The 15,487-nt window shown below is 47.5% G+C and overlaps 1 protein-coding gene across 1 annotated transcript in view; it reads right to left on the minus strand.

Moving 5' to 3' along the window:
* The window catches only part of MYC (MYC proto-oncogene, bHLH transcription factor), a 4,018-nt gene extending 3,737 nt beyond the window's left edge, over positions 1-281 (minus strand). Inside the window, exon 1 of the mRNA XM_007943398.2 lies at positions 258-281. The gene's annotated coding sequence lies outside the window, so the exon portion shown is untranslated. The remainder of the gene's footprint in view (positions 1-257) is intronic.
* Positions 282-15,487: the final 15,206 nt, after the last annotated feature.

Below are 15,487 nucleotides of genomic sequence, written 5' to 3' on the forward strand. Positions count from 1 at the left end.
CAGAAAAAACCTCTCAAGGCCAGTTTCCGAAACGCACTCAGGTTTTGTGTCCCCCTCCCACCTTGACAAGTCACTCTCCCCCTATCCAGTGTTGGGATTTGCCCCCCATCCCACCCCGACCAACCACAACTCCTCGGAGGGAACTGTCAATAACGCAGAGATGGCAGAAAAGACACCCCGATTCGGGCATCCGACTCATCGCAGCACGAAAGCGGTAGCAAAAATAAATCCAAAGGCGAATCGATTCCGGTGCTTACCGGGGTTTCCACTCTTCGAAGGAAATCCAGCGTCCGGACGGCGGCGAGGAGCGCCCTTCAGAGGCAGTGGGTCGTGGGCAGTAGCGGGGAAAAGTGTCTCCCCAAACGGGCGGGCTCGCCTCCCGGCTCCAGGCGTCTGCGTCCTCGCCCGGGTATTGTAAGTTCCAGTGTCAAGTGCCCGCCCGCGGCAAGAGGCAAAGTTTCGCTGCTGCAGCAGCAGCAGGGGTGCGCACCGCGGGTGGAGGGCGGCGGGCAGGGTGGAGTGGGGGCGGCGGGGCCGGAGGCGAAGCCCCCTTTCACTCCGGATCTCCCCGCCCAAGGCGCTCGGAGCGCGGCTCTGCCGCCTTTGGTTGCTCGGTTGTGGCACCCTCGCGGCCCGCCCGCTCGCTCCCTCTGCCTCTCGCTGGAATTACTACAGCGACAGTCGCAGAAAGCCCAGGAAACCTTCTTTTATACCTCCCGGAGATCCCTCCCTCCGCTCTTTTCCCGCCAAGCCGCTGACAAGGCCCTGCCCTGCTCGAGGCTGGGAGGGGAGTCAGTTGGCTGCCGGGGCGCGGCTCCCGCCGTGGCCGCGAGCAGCGCAGCTCTGGGGTCCTCGGGCCCACCGCCCCTCACCTTATAAAGGGCCAGGGGTGGGGTCGGGCTGGGCGGGGACTCTCGGGGGCGGCTCTTTTGCTGTCTTTCTCTCCCGCCCTTTGCTTTCAGACCCCGGGAGGGGCGCTCCGGGGAGGGAGGGCCGGAGGAGGAGACTCGCAGGCTCGCCCTCCAGTGCGCGGGGCTCTCGGATGTCAACAGAGGAAGAGCCGGAGGAATTAATCGCGCCTACCATTTTCTGCTGCTCCCTCTCCAGCCTTCTCTCACTGGGTGCTGTCCCTGTGGCGCTGTCCTCTGTTTGACAAACCGCATACTTGTCCTACGTGCTTAAACCATCGCGGGCGGAACAGCTGAGCCCTGGAACACTGCGAATCCACCGCGCACCCACCGCCAAGCCACGCACCTCCCTGGCGCGCGGGCGGGCGCCTCCCTAAGGCCGGGGAATGGGCAGTGTTTTGAAAACGAGTGCAATGAAGAAGGGATGCACGAAGACACTTTCATGTGCGCGCGCTTCGTTTGTGTGTGGATGTAGATGGGGATAAAGAATAAGGAGGAAAATGTCTGGTATGATGAAAATAACGCGGCAACGGATTGCCACGTATACTCCAGCACTTGGAGAGCGCGTTTTGACTACACACCCTGCGCAGTGGTTGCGTGGAATGCATTCTGTGTGAACAGCTATCTCAACTGGGCACCTTCTCCCTGGAATGAATGCTCCAATTTGCTGCCAAAGCTGTAGCCCACCCCCGCCCCGCCCACGCGGACTCGCACAGACACCCACGCGGGAGGCTGCTGCTCCGCCAGGACCCCCGACTCCCTGAAATCTTCCTGCGTGTTTCCGACCTGGATTTGGGGAGGAGCTCAGCTGTGGGTCCGCGCCACCGGCCGGTCTTCACCCGCACCGCACCCCTGCGCCTCCCACACGGAGTTCCCAATTCCGCAGAGCCGGTTTCAGGAAGAGACAAATCCTCTTTGCGCCCCATGCCGCCGATTTGCACCAGGCTTGGGCTCCGTTTGGGAAATCAAAGGCGCTAGACGGGAGAATTTTTTTTTTTTTTTGGTGGGGGGGGGCTCTGGACTGGACTCCCCGGAAGAGGGGAGGAGGCGAGGTTACGGATGGCGCCGGAAGAGTAGGCAGAGACCCTGGAGAAGAAAACCGTTAACTCTTTCCTCCCAGGACAAGCGGCACGTTCGATTCTTTTCTGTATCCTCCTCCCTCCTTTATTATTGGAATCGTGAACATACACAAAATTGTATCGATTCTGACCAAAGGAGAGGAGCCAAGTATTACGTCCGTGGTCTTTTCCTTGGCGTGGTGGTGGTCTTGAGCTAATTAAAGACTGGCAGCATCTCAGGCATTGATTTCCTACTTCACGGCCTCTGACTTTCTTTTCTGAATACCACAGTGAGAATGCATTATATGTAATACGCAGCTGTGTATAAATAGACCCAGTCAGTTGTCCAGCCTATCCCCTCGGGATCTGCCATTTTGCATTACACTGTTGTTGTTGTTATGTGCCGTCGAGTTAGCCCCGACTCATAGCCACCCCTCCTTGGGTTTCCGAGGCGGTATCACTACAGAAGTAGATTACCCAACCTTCCTTCTGAGAAGTGGCTGGTGGGTTTGAACCTCCAGTCCTCTGGTGAGCAGTCAAGTGCCTTAGGCATTAAGCTACCAGAGCTTCTCTGCATTATACTAGTAGCTCTGGTAGCATAGTGTCTAAGGCACTTGACTGCTCACCAGAAGACTGGCGGTTCAAACCCACCAGCCACTCCTCGGAAGGAAGGTTGGGCAATCTACTTCCATAGTGATACCGCCTCGGAAACCCAAGGAGGGGTCGCTATGAGTCGGGGCCGACTCAACGGCACATAACAACAACAGGACATCAAAAACAAAGACTATCAATCTTCCCATTTCTGTTCCTTTGCCCAAAGGCATTTTAAGTAAACTTTTTCTTCCCACCCGAAAAAAGAAGGAAAAAAAAAATCCGGGAAGGGTGAGGCGTGTATAGCATGCGTGTGTTCAAGATAAGTTATTACCCATTGAGTCGGCAGTTCAGCGCTCAATTGTTAAATGAGTAGTAACTTCCCCCAAATCAGGCGCCAGGCCCTTCTCAACTTTAAGGATTGCAAATGACTCCAGCCTTCAGGTCTGGCTGAAAGCGCGGGAATAGACCAATCCCTGGGCTTGGTTTTGCCGCAAAGCGTCCTTCCCCCGCCTCTACCCCCGCCCCCTCTCCGGGCTGCACGCCCACTCGGGTTTGGAAAGTAAAGTAAGTGTGCCCTCTACTGGCAGCCGCGATCACCACATCCGGATGCCAACCGAGGGCGGGGGTCAGGCGGGGGCTGGGGCACCCAGGCGGGCAAAGGAAGAGGCGGCTTCTGCAACCGAGTTTCCAGCCACTTTTGTAGAGATTACTTCACGCCGAGGGCACAGGGCGGGGAAAGATGAATTACTGGAGGAAAAGGTGGTTCAGAGGCCGCTGCTCAGCCGTATAAGCGGGGTGAAAATGAATGCATCTCCACTTGTTGACAGTGAACAGCACCCTCAGGAGAAGCGACGGTATTATATGGGAAACGTGACATAATTAGCAACTACACACATTGAATAATTTCAAACAAAACCCTGAAACAGCAAAACACGCTTTAAACCACACATCTTAGAAACGCATCCTCTTCTAACCACCAAGTTTAAAATCGAGACGCTAGATTTGGGGGCGGGGAGGGGATGGGGAGGCACCGTGGAAGTTGAGGGATGCTTGGTTTATTATTATTTTTTAATTGAAAATAAATCGGGCTGGTGAACAGTAGCCAGATGTTTTGATAGTGGGGAGGGGATCTTGAGATTCCATTGAAAAAACTATATTAGAAAAGTTTTAATAAGAAAATAAGTGTGCAACAAAAGTCAGAGTAGGTGTGAAAGGCTTTCCCCTAGCAGACTTTCCGTTGTGAATGTTGCAGGTGTTTATTATGGGAAATGCCTGATAGTGCTTCAGCACCTAGATCTGCCCCCAGGAAGTGTGGGAGAGAAGACCCTTCCTGGAAGGGGCCCCTGGGTGGTTTATCAGGACCTGGGCATTGCCCTACTGGAGGTTAAGTCACCAGTTAGCCACATGGGGAGAAAGGGCAGTGGTAGTTCATTTACATGCTGAAGACCCAGGTTCAATTCCGGGCCAATGAACCTCATGTACTGGCAGCACCGTCTGTCTGTGGAGGCTTGCCTGCTGTTGTGATGCCTAACAGGCTTTAGGAAGAAAGGCCTGGCAAATAGCTTCCAAACAATCTGCCACTGAAGACGCCGTGGGTCACCATAGTCTGAGCTGAGAGTGAGCATGGGGCAGGACCAGGCAGCGCTCCATTGTGCATGAAGCTGCCATAAGTTGAGTGGACTCATGGTAGCTAGCAACACCGCATCTGGGAAGCGGCAATGAAAATAGATGTACTTGACCTTGACGACTCAATGTTGAAAGCTGCTGAAGATGGCAGATTGGCCATCTTTCACGGTTTGCGTCCTAGGTTAGCCCCGCCCAGTGTGTTGTGTTGTTGCCGTAGGGTTGTTGGTTGTCGTGGAGTCCATTCTGACTCACGGCCACCCCATGTGTGCAGAGTGGTCCCTAGGGTTTTCAAGGCTGTGACTTTTCAGAGGCAGACCACCAGGCTTGTCTTACGGAGGTGCTTCTGGGTGGGGCTAACCCTCCAGCCGTTTGCGCCACCCACTGACGCCTTGGTATTGCCTGTGGGTTCAGGACTCACTGTCACTCGGCCCTGGCTGGTGACAGCACCTGCAGTGTTACTTTCAGGTCACCACTTGGAGTTGTTTAGTGCCCCTGACAGTCCTGTTTTGTGGGGGCCATGCCCATTTCACAGAAGAGGGCACTGAACATCAGGTCGCTGTGAGCTGAAGGGACTTTATTATCTCTTAGTAACTTGTAAGGAACATTGGACCTGGAATGGACATTTAATGAGAAATGGCAAAAGAGATTGAAACTAATAACAACATTGCTATTACGAAAGCGACACATGTTCACTGTAAAAAAAAAAAAAAATTCAAAGAAATTCTAACACCAATCACCTCGAGGTAGCTGTTGGAGGTTACCTTGTTCAGAAGACTTTTTACGGGACACCGAGCTCTTTTACTCTAAATCATCCCTTTGGAAGATAGTGGAAGATGTCTTTTTTTTTTTTTTAATCAATATTTTATTGTGTTTGACATGAAAATTTACACAGCAAATTGGTTCCCACTCAGCAATTTCTACCTAAATTACTCAGTGGTATTGGTTACATCTTCCACAGTGTGTCATCCTTCTGGGTGTACTATTTCCAGGGCTCTAGTCTCTCTGTCCCCTCACCTTCTCATCTTCTCTTTAGCTTCCTTTTTGACCATTGGGTCTTCCAAAGGTGATTTTTCTTAAAGAGGAAGGTGTCTTTTAACCACCATCCTGGTTCTCCTTTGTCTGGGCACTGCCGGGAGGTGGGTCAGGTCTCCTGACTTTGAGAACCCAGCCATCATTCACAGGGTTATGACTCCAGGTGAACAATCTGTTGACATGGCTTCATGGAAGAGGTACACATTGTCACTTAGGGAATGCTTTTTCCTCCAGGATGGTACAAATGAGAATCATGAATTCTCATAACTGCATCTTCTCTCAATACTGGTCATACTGCTTTTAGACTCAGGGGGGAAAAAAAAGGCAGAAAGAATGGGCAATTTGACCAAATTTTCTCCTTTCTTTTCTGAGAGGAGAAATTTATAAGGGTGATTTTGATAAAATAACACCAGTCCCTGCCCCCCACCTTATTTGATTCTCTCTTCTTTCACCCCTCATAAAGTTTCCTGTTGAGCTGATCTCCTGCAGATAAGAGCGTTACTAATATGGGGAGAGACTGTAGCTGGGAGATGAAGAAGCTGGCTCCAGTTAGGGGTGAAAGACAAGGCCCCTCTGGATGGCAGGGCTGTAATTCCTAGCTCCCTTCCAATCATGGAGGAGCCGTCAGGGACACTTACACCAGTGGGAAGGTGGCCAGGGAAGAGAATAATAAATTCGTATCACCAGCAGAAAGACCGTTTGGGAAGAGTAACTGCTGAATGAAACCCACGCCAGGAATGCTGGAGGGAGAGACGGACTTGCAGGCATTTCATGGCAACAGGGATGTACTCTGCGTGGAGAAGCTAATGCAGAGGCTGGGACAGACAGTGTCTCCACTAGACCTCAAGGCAGCTCTTCAGCAGACAAGGAAGTCAAATTCACCACCATTAACAAGAAAGAAAACCAAAAGGGCAATGAGGAAAATCTATGTATTTAAAAAATGCGTTTTAAGAATGCTGCCCCCTTTGCTCCCAGCATATTGCATAAAATAGAGGATGCAAGAAGGAAAAAGAAATGAACAGATACATATTTTTAAATTTTTATTGTGATTTGGGTGAAAGCTTATAGAGCAAATTAGTTTTCCATACAGCAGTTCACGTACACGATGTCTCATGACTGCAATTTCCAACAATGCTGTCTTCCCACTTCCTCCCCATAGTTAACCTCTTCCCTGTGTTCAAACCTCCATGCACTCCTGCCCCCTGAGCGCTCTCCCTGTGCATACACAGCCCTTCTATCCTCCCAAGATTGATCTCTCCAAGGAATGTTATCTACCTTATGTAAATGTTTAGCTCCAATGCCTATCTTTTGTTTGGCTGGAAGTCACAGGGGTGGGTTCAATTCCAGACCTGAAGGGCAGCTAGGGCCACAGTCTCAGTGGTTCCATCAGGCTGTCTCAGACCAGCAAACCTGGTCCTTTTTTTTTTTAAATGATTTTGAGTTTTGTTCCACATTGCTCTTCCACTCTACCCAGGATCTCCTACATGGATCCCCCTCCAAGTGGTTGACAGTGGTACCATCTAGTTCCTCTGGTCTCATAGTATAGGCTGAGGATCACTCAGTGTACCAGTTGCTCGGACTAATTGTTTCCATGAATCTTTGGTTTTCTTCATTCTTCTTTGCTCTGGATGAGGAGAGACCCATCATTGCATCTAGATGGCTGCTTGCAAGCTTTTAAGATCCCAGTTGCTACTTGTCAAAGTAGAATGGGGAACAATGTTTTTATGTAGCATGTTATGCTAGTTGAGCTCGATGTACCCTGTGACTACTGTCCTGAGACCACAAGTCCAACTACTTGGTGGTCTCTCTGGGTAGCTGGCTGTGGTCAAGAAGTGACAACAACCTTATCCCTTGTCAGCTTTGCTATATAGCTGGAGATTCTTACAGAACATACAATACATATAGAACACTTGTAGAAACATTGTCTGCCAGCCCTATACGTGGTCTTGGGCACACTACCCCCTGCATAGACATACCTAGTAGTTCAGCCTGTTTACCCATCTATTCACCCATATATCCATGTTTGTCTTCACTGATAATGCAGTACTGTATATGCAAAAGGGTTCATCTTTGTTGTCTGTACCTCCCATGAACCTCTCTATGTCTTCCTCTTTCTCCATGCCACCATGTTGATCACTCACATTTGGTACACTGTCCTTTTCTTCACCCAAATCAATACTTATCTCTACCTATCTAACAGTGTCCCCCCTCCCCCACTGGTAACCAACAAAGAAAATTTCCTTCCATATATAAACCTTTCTCTGGCTTTTACAATAATGGGCTAATACAATATTTATCCTTCTGTAATTGACTTCTTTCACTCAGCATAATGTCCTCTGAGTTCATCCACATTATGTGGTGTTTTGCAGATTCTATGTTACTCTTTAGGGTTGCATAGTATTCCTTTATGTGTATGTACCATAGTTTGGTTATCCATTCTTCTGTTGATAGGGACCTAGGTTGTTTCCATCTTTTAGCTATTGTAAATAGTGCTGCAATGAACATGGGTGTGCATATATCAATTAACAGATGATTTTAACATAAAACGCTAGAATCTGCCTTTCTTTTTGTTAAAATTTATTTTCTTGTTGTTGAGAATATACACAGCAGAAGATGCACTCACTTAACAGTTTCTATGTACAGTTCAGCAACATGATTACATTCCTCTAGCTGGGCAGCCATTCTCGTTCTCCTTGTCTGAGTTATCCTCTCCCTGTTAACATAAACTCACTGGCCCCTAAGTTTCCTATCTGTCTTTCGAGCTTAGAGCCCATGCTTCTTGTGTTACACTGAGTACATTTGGTTTCAATCTCATTCCCTGACGTCCAGATCACAGGGCCAGCAAATGCCAATCCCTCTCCAGCTTGACATTCTTATATTCTTCCTTTACTATCATCCTGTCTTACTCTATAGCTAGTGGAGTAGACAAATGGTTCCTTTGTTTCACCTCTTCAAAGGCTTGCTTTATTGTTCAGTAAGTGCCAAACCCAAGCAAATCTCAGAAGTTTCCACACTTTGGCTCACTTGGCCTGTCTTTGATATGGTCCTTTTGGGCAACATCTGTCCCCAGGATGGACCTTTGCTGGGGAGGGAGGGGAGGCGATTGTGAAGGAGACGTGCTCAGGGAAGCTTCTGCTTTGCAAACTTCGACCTTCATCCGAGAGTAGGAATAGGAGCCGCTGGCTGTAGGGCACAGCAGAGGTCTCAAACCACAGACTCTGACTTCTTTCAAAGCCAGACTTTCCAACAGAAGCTCACCCTTGTTGCTCTCATTTTCAAACTGTCTATTCCTTCTGCAGCCCCCATAAATGAACTTCTTTAAGAAGGAGCTTTCTTGAAGGTGTCCAGTGATCTACCGTCTATAGAAGTCAATGGCCTCTTTCCAGTTTTTCTTCTTGACTTTTCTGCTGTCAGGGAAGTTGGTGCTTCCGGAACACCTCACTTTTGATTCCCATAAATCCATGCTTCTCAACTGGGGATGATTATCCCTCTTAGAGGAGAGTTGGCAATGTCTCAAGATATTTTTCGGTTGTCAAAAGGTGGGGGGAGAGGGACTAGCTACTGACATTTGGTGGGCAGAGACCTGAGATAATGCTGAATGTTCTACAATGCACAGAACAGCCCCACAACAAAGAATTATCTGGCCCCCAGTGCCAGCCGTGTTGCGAAGCCCTGCCCTAACTCCACGTCCTTTAGATGTTTGTCCCATCTGTCCAGCTTCTATTTTCTTTTTAGCTCTTTTTCCTCCTCTCACGCAGTACCTGCTGCAATAGTCTTGAAAGAGATTCCTAATAGCTTCTCGCATCTCCCACTGCACACTGATTGATGTTCCTCTTCCTGTAGAATCCTTCAGTGTCCCCAGCTGCCTGAAAACAGGGCTCCACTTCATGAGCTCCATGGTCCACACTCTCACTAATCTGGTGTCCAGCCCAGTCTTAGCCTATCTGCCACCAGCTCTGGACTCCAGAGCAACAGGTCTATTTACAGTCACTACCAAGTGACACACCTGTTCCCACGTCTGCACTTTTGTTTAGGCAGGTCCCCAGCCTTATCGACTCGACTCTCTTCACCTAAGCCCTGCCTTTCCTACAAGATGGAGCCAGTGTCCCACTTGCCCTGTGGAGCCATCCCTTCAGCCCTAGCACATGCCCACCTTCAACCAGTTGCTATGGAGTTAATTCTGAATCATGGTGACCCCATATATGTCAGAATAGAACACAGGACTTTCAATGGCTGATATTCCAGAAGTCAATCACCAGGGCTGTCTTCTGAGGAGTCTCTGGGTGGATTAGGATCTCCAAAATTTTGGTTAGCCACTGAGCACATTAACCATTTGCATCACTCAAGGACTACAGTGACCATTGTATAAAACAGAAAAGCTTGGAGCTGGAAAAAGTTTTGGAGAGCATCTAATTAAGCAGTACCAAAACACAAGCATTTACTCTCAGAGTGAGGTCAAAGGATTCTCAGCTAAAGTAGGATTATGGTGGCCTGGGGAGCTCTGGTAGCATAATGGCTAAGGCACTTGACTGCTAACCAGAAGGCTGGTGGTTCAAACCCACCAGCCACTCCTTGTAAAGAAGATGGACAATCTACTTCCGTAGTGATACTGCCGCAGAAACCCAAGGAGGGGTCACTATGAGTCAAGTTCGACTTGACGGCAAACAACAACAACAACAACAACGGTGGCCTGAGGAGCTTTGGTGGTGTAGTGCCTAAGGCATTTGAGTGCTAACCAGAAGGCTAGCAATTCAAACCCACCAGCCACTCCTTGGAAGGAGGGTTGGGCAATCTACTTCCATAGAGATACCGCCTTGGAAACCCAAGGAGGGCGTTGCTATGAGTCGGATCCGGATCCGACTCAAAGGCATTCAGTTTTGTTGTTGTTTGTAGCTAACAGGGAAGGAACCCCTGTTTCGCACTTCTCCACCAGACTATAGATACCACAAGGCCAGTAATCAAGCCTGACCCATAATAAACAATTAATCCTTTGAGAGGGTATGAGAGAAGGTTTGCAATAAGTTAATGGGTAGCCTTTTTTCAATTACTTCTTGACTCTTTGAGTTCCTGGATAGTGCGAGCAGCCAACAGACTGGGCTGCTAACCAAAACGTCGGCGGGTCCAGTCCACCCAGAGAGGCCTGGAGACCTACTTCTGAAAGGTCGGCCGCTGAAAGCCCCACAGAGCGCGGTCCTCCTGTAGTCCACGCGCATCACCAGGAGGCCGTCAGCTCGGCAGCCACTGGCTTTCTCTCTGAGAGTCTGGGATATGAGCAGGGGCTCAGCCGCCAGCTGTCTGGGGATCCGTTATGTCACAGCTGACTCCCAGCTAAATTAGGCAAGTCATGTGACCTCTCTGGACTTCACTTTCTCATCTGCAAAATGCAACTACTGTGATTATAGCACCCATCTCCTTGAAGGCATTGTCAGAATCAAATTAGAGAATGCATTTCTGGCCCACACTCAGGAAAGGTTAGCAATTTTTGGTCAGAGTCCTTGATTTAGCAGAAAATTGTGTACCGAGCTATTTTAAGTTTCTCGTATCAGTAATTCAGGATGTTCCACAGAAAGTTCCATGACATTTATGTCCTCTCTCACTTCATGAAGCTGCAAAATGCTGGATGAATACAACCTTGTCGTTGGACAAGTGAGAACACGAGCTACAGAATCACAAAGAGGTGGTTTGGTGCCTGATCCCTAACCCACCCCCTGCAGTCCCCAACTGCTGCAGAGATTACTTACTGCCCTGAATTGATGCTGTTTTACAGACCACTCCATCTGGAAAAAGTAACATTCTGGAAGCTCTGGAAGGCAGAATTTTGCATTGTTACTATTTAAGACAAATCAAAGATTATGTTAGAATTTCCCTCCTTTAACCGAATCATATCAGGGCTTTGCACCTATTCATTCTGGTTTGACCCTCTGCTGAGAATTTGCATTTCCAGCCCAGGCAGACTGAGCTGCAATCTACATTTTAACAAGATTCCCGTGTGTTTCTTATAGAGGCATAAGAGCTGTCCAGTGGCTTGGCTGACCATCAGGGTGTGGTCCTGGAAGACCAGGGCACAAGGTAGCACCTTGGTTCCTGGCCAGACAAGGCTTCTACTGAAATCCATGTCTGTTTTCTTGCCTGAGGAAGCTGGCCCAATCATTGAAAAAACTCTTCCCCTTCAAAGATTTGGAGATCCTTTCTGGCTTCTAACCCACATTTCCTCATCAGGATATTTTAGATCAAGAGTTACAAACTGAGATGCTTAAAGGGGCCCAGGAGGAAATGTAAATGAGGAATGCAATAGGGAGTGGTGGGAACTGTGGCAAACTGGAGAACATTCGCTTGTGTAAAGCTGGCAGGTGCTGTATTCAGCCTGCTGATTGTGGCCCTGTGGGAATGTGGTCCCATTGGAAGCAGCTTGTCTAATTTTTCCAGCAAAAGTGGAAATCCAGGCTCTAAAATGTCACCAATAAATTAAAAAAATGGAGAAACAAAACATGAGGGATAGATTCAGCCGTCGGGCCGCCAGTCTGAGAGTTTTGCTTCTAGGCCTCAGCAAACAGTTCTAGGAGCTTTTTCTGCAGATGTTACCCTGCCCTTGGGAGACTTCAGCACTTCCTCATTCCTTTGTGATAGGAAAGCTAACAGTTGATCATTTTTATGGGTTTCAATGTCTGACTGCTCCACCTGAAGCTTCTGAGGCCAGGACCAATTGTGCCTTATTCACATTTCCATCTGCTGAGAAGACTTCCATGGTGCACAATTCTGGTGGTGCTGAGGACAGAGAATATGGGCCCTACGACCTAGCACGGTGCCTGGTGCGTAGTTGGCCCTCAACCAATGAATACTGAATGAATAATATTAGAAGGAGTTTCCAAGTCGAAGGCACGTGTAGCCCAGCCCAGCTTTAATCAAAAGAGAGAGAGGACCTTTGAGAATTCCTTCTGGCTTCAGGCCCACTGACAGGTGGTTCCACCGATGGCAGGGCTAGTTCTCCTGTCTTTGATACAGGGCTGGGCCCTGAGGCGGTTAGAGTGAGGGGATGGAAGCGAGAGCCAGTCCCCATGGGTGGAATTGGACTCTGACCTAAACACAAATACAACAAAATAGAAACCAACCCAAAAGTCAACAAGTGCTGAAACAGCACCTCCTGCAGGTCTTGTTGCTCACCACGTTACAATCCCACTGAGAGGAAAGTTTCACCCAACTTGAGGAAAGGTAGGGAGGAATGGGAACATGACAGTAGGTCTGGGCTGGAGGCAACCTCATAGTGTTAAGAGTCCTGTTTTTTTTTTTTTTTTTTTAAAATAAACTCTTGAAACATTCCCCCCCAAAAAGTGGGTCATAAAATCAGTCTCATAGGTTATTATTAGCATTTTCACAAAACAGAATAGCACAGAACTATCAAAGTGTATTACAGATTACATACTGTTTTGTGAATTGAGTGTCTATGTATGTTTGTGCATGTATATGTGTGTGCATGTGGGTGTGACCTTGGCATGATGTGCAATGCATCTCTAACTGTGAGTTGAGAAATGTTAGAGATTCACAACCCCGTGCATGTATGTCTCCACAGCGACCCTATAAGGTGTGGATTAATGTTCCATGTTCACAGACGGAGAAGGTGGGGAGGGTGCTGGTTTTTTTAGACGCACCCTGTAAGTGGGAGATGGGACTGCACAGCCCCGGCTGGCTTTGCTCTCCCACAAGCCTCAGTAAACCCTGCTCTGCTCTTGCTGCTGCTCACCGGGGCAAGTTTCCTCTGGAAAGTGCTCGATTCCCCACAAAGAAAGGATGCTACAAAGAAAGGATGGTTCCTAGGCTTTTCCTGGTGCCTGATGCCCAGGATCAAAGACTACATGGCTGTTAAAACAATGGACACAGATAAATGGGAAAGTCCTTTCCGTTTGGGGAGCTTGGTAATGCATGTGTGCCTTCTCTCTCTCTGGTGGGGGTGTCATAAGGCAGCTTAGTACTATTTGTGTTTGTGAAGTAGACTTTTGGTTTGGTGAGGGGATGAGGGCAGAGGAAGAGGCAGTTGTGGAGCACAGGGAAAAGAACACCAGCTTGGCAGTCCTACATGCCTGGGCTCCGATCCTGGCATTGCCCCCTTTACTGGGTGTAAAGCCTTGGAGGAACGATTTCACCCCACTGAGCCTCAGCTTCCCCCTCTGTAGAAAATGGTGACAGAGATAGCTGCCTCTCAAGATGTTGTGAAAGAGAATGCATCACGCAGTGTGAGGACCTGGGTAAGCTTTCAAAAAATGATAGCTACTATGTCTCACCTGTCAGTTTGCTGTGCTCTGGTAGCTCGTGTGCTGCTGGAAGGCTGGAGGCTATGCCGCTGGTATTTTAAATACTAGCAGGGCTATCCATGGTGAACAGGCTTCAGGCTGGTATTTTAAATACTAGCAGGGCTATCCATGGTGGACAGCTTCTAGTCTAAGACAGACTAGGAAGAGGGACCTGGTGATGTACTTCCAAAAAAGTTGGCCAGTAAAAACCTTATGAATAGCAGCAGAACATTGTGTCAGAAGGTGAGCTCCTCAGCTTGGAGGGCACTCAAAATACAACTGGGGAAGAGCTGCCTCCTTGGAGTAGAGTATCTTAATGTCGTGGACTGACTAAAGCTTCCAGAACCTACATATGCTGATGTGGCTTGACTCAACATGGAAAGAAACAGCTGCAAACTTTCATGAATTGGAATGTGAAATGTGTGAAATATGAATCTAGGAAAATTGGAAGTGGTCAAAAACTGAAATGGGATGCTTAAAGGTAGATATCCTAGGCATTAGCGGGCTGAAATGGATTGGTATTGGCCACTTTGTATCAGATAATCATATAGTCTACTATGCTGGGAATAACAAATTGAAAACAAACAGGGTTACATTAATTGCTAAAAAGAACATTTCAAAATCTATTCTGAAGTACAACTCTGTCATTGATAAGATAATATTCAAATGCCTACAAGGGAGACTAGTTAATACAACTATTATTCAAACTTACACACTGACCAATAATGGCAAAGATGAATAAACTGAGGACTTTTTACCAACTTCTGCAGTTGGGACTTAATCAAACTTGAGCAAACGAAAGTGCATAGGTAATTACTGGTGATTGGAATGTGAAAGTTGGAAACAAAAAAGAAACATCAGTAGTTGGAAAATATGGCCTTAACGATGATAGAAACAACACCTGAGATTGCATTATAGAATTTGGCAAGATCAATGACCTATTCATTGGCAGTCCCTTTTTTCAACAACATAAATGGTGACTATATATGTGGACCTCTCCAGATGGAACACACAGGAATCAATAAACCATGCCTATGGAAAGAGAGAATGGAGAAGCTCAGTATGATCAGTCAGAACAAGATCAGGGCAAACTGTAAATCAGACCATCAGTTGCTCATATGCGAGTTCAAGTTGAAGCTGAAGAAAAAACAAGTCCACGAGAGCCAAAGTACAACCCTGAGTATATCTCACCTGAACTGAGAGACCATTGCAAGAATAAATTTGATACATTGAATGCTAATGACTGAAGACCAGACCAATTGTGGGATGACATCAAGGACACCATACATGAAGAAAGCAAAAGTCATTTAAAAGATAGAAAAGAAAGAAAAGACCAAAAATGGATGTCAGAAGAGACTCTGAAACTTGTTCTTGAATGTAAAGCAGCTAAAGTGTAGATGACACCACCTTGCTTGCTGAAAATGAGGAGGCCTTGAAACACTTGATGAAGATCAAAGCCTTCAAAATGGATTACACCTCAAGTTAGAGAAAACAAAAATCTTCAAACTAAATCAATAAGCAATATCATGAAAAATGGAGAAAATACTGAAGTTGTCAAGGATTTCATTTTACTTGGAAACATAATCAATGCCTATGGAAGCAACAGAAATCAAATGACATATTGGATTGGGCAAATCAGATGCAAAAGAGCTCTTTAAAGTGTTAAATAGTGAAGATGTCACTTTGAGGACTAAGGTGCACCTGACTCAACCATGGTCTTTTCAGTCAGGGGCTTAGGCAAGGACTCTGTGAGAATGTATAGCAAGGTCCAAACCTTGTGCCTTGGTGGGCATCTTGATGGGTGTCTGAAACTGGCAGGTCTTACTTGTTATAGTGGTGGCTGGTTGACTCTGCTCATCATTGTCTTTTGCATAACCACCAGGTCAAGTATCAGGTCTCCAGCCTGCAAAATAAAGTAGATTCTTCTCTTCTCTTATGTGGAATATCAGAGCCTTCAGAAACTCTTTTTTTGCTACTTTTGCGC

The sequence above is a fragment of the Orycteropus afer genome, unplaced genomic scaffold (genome assembly GCF_000298275.1).
Source record: "Orycteropus afer afer isolate SDZICR_OR568_19922 unplaced genomic scaffold, OryAfe1.0 scaffold00106, whole genome shotgun sequence".
NCBI classification, from domain to species: domain Eukaryota; kingdom Metazoa; phylum Chordata; class Mammalia; order Tubulidentata; family Orycteropodidae; genus Orycteropus; species Orycteropus afer.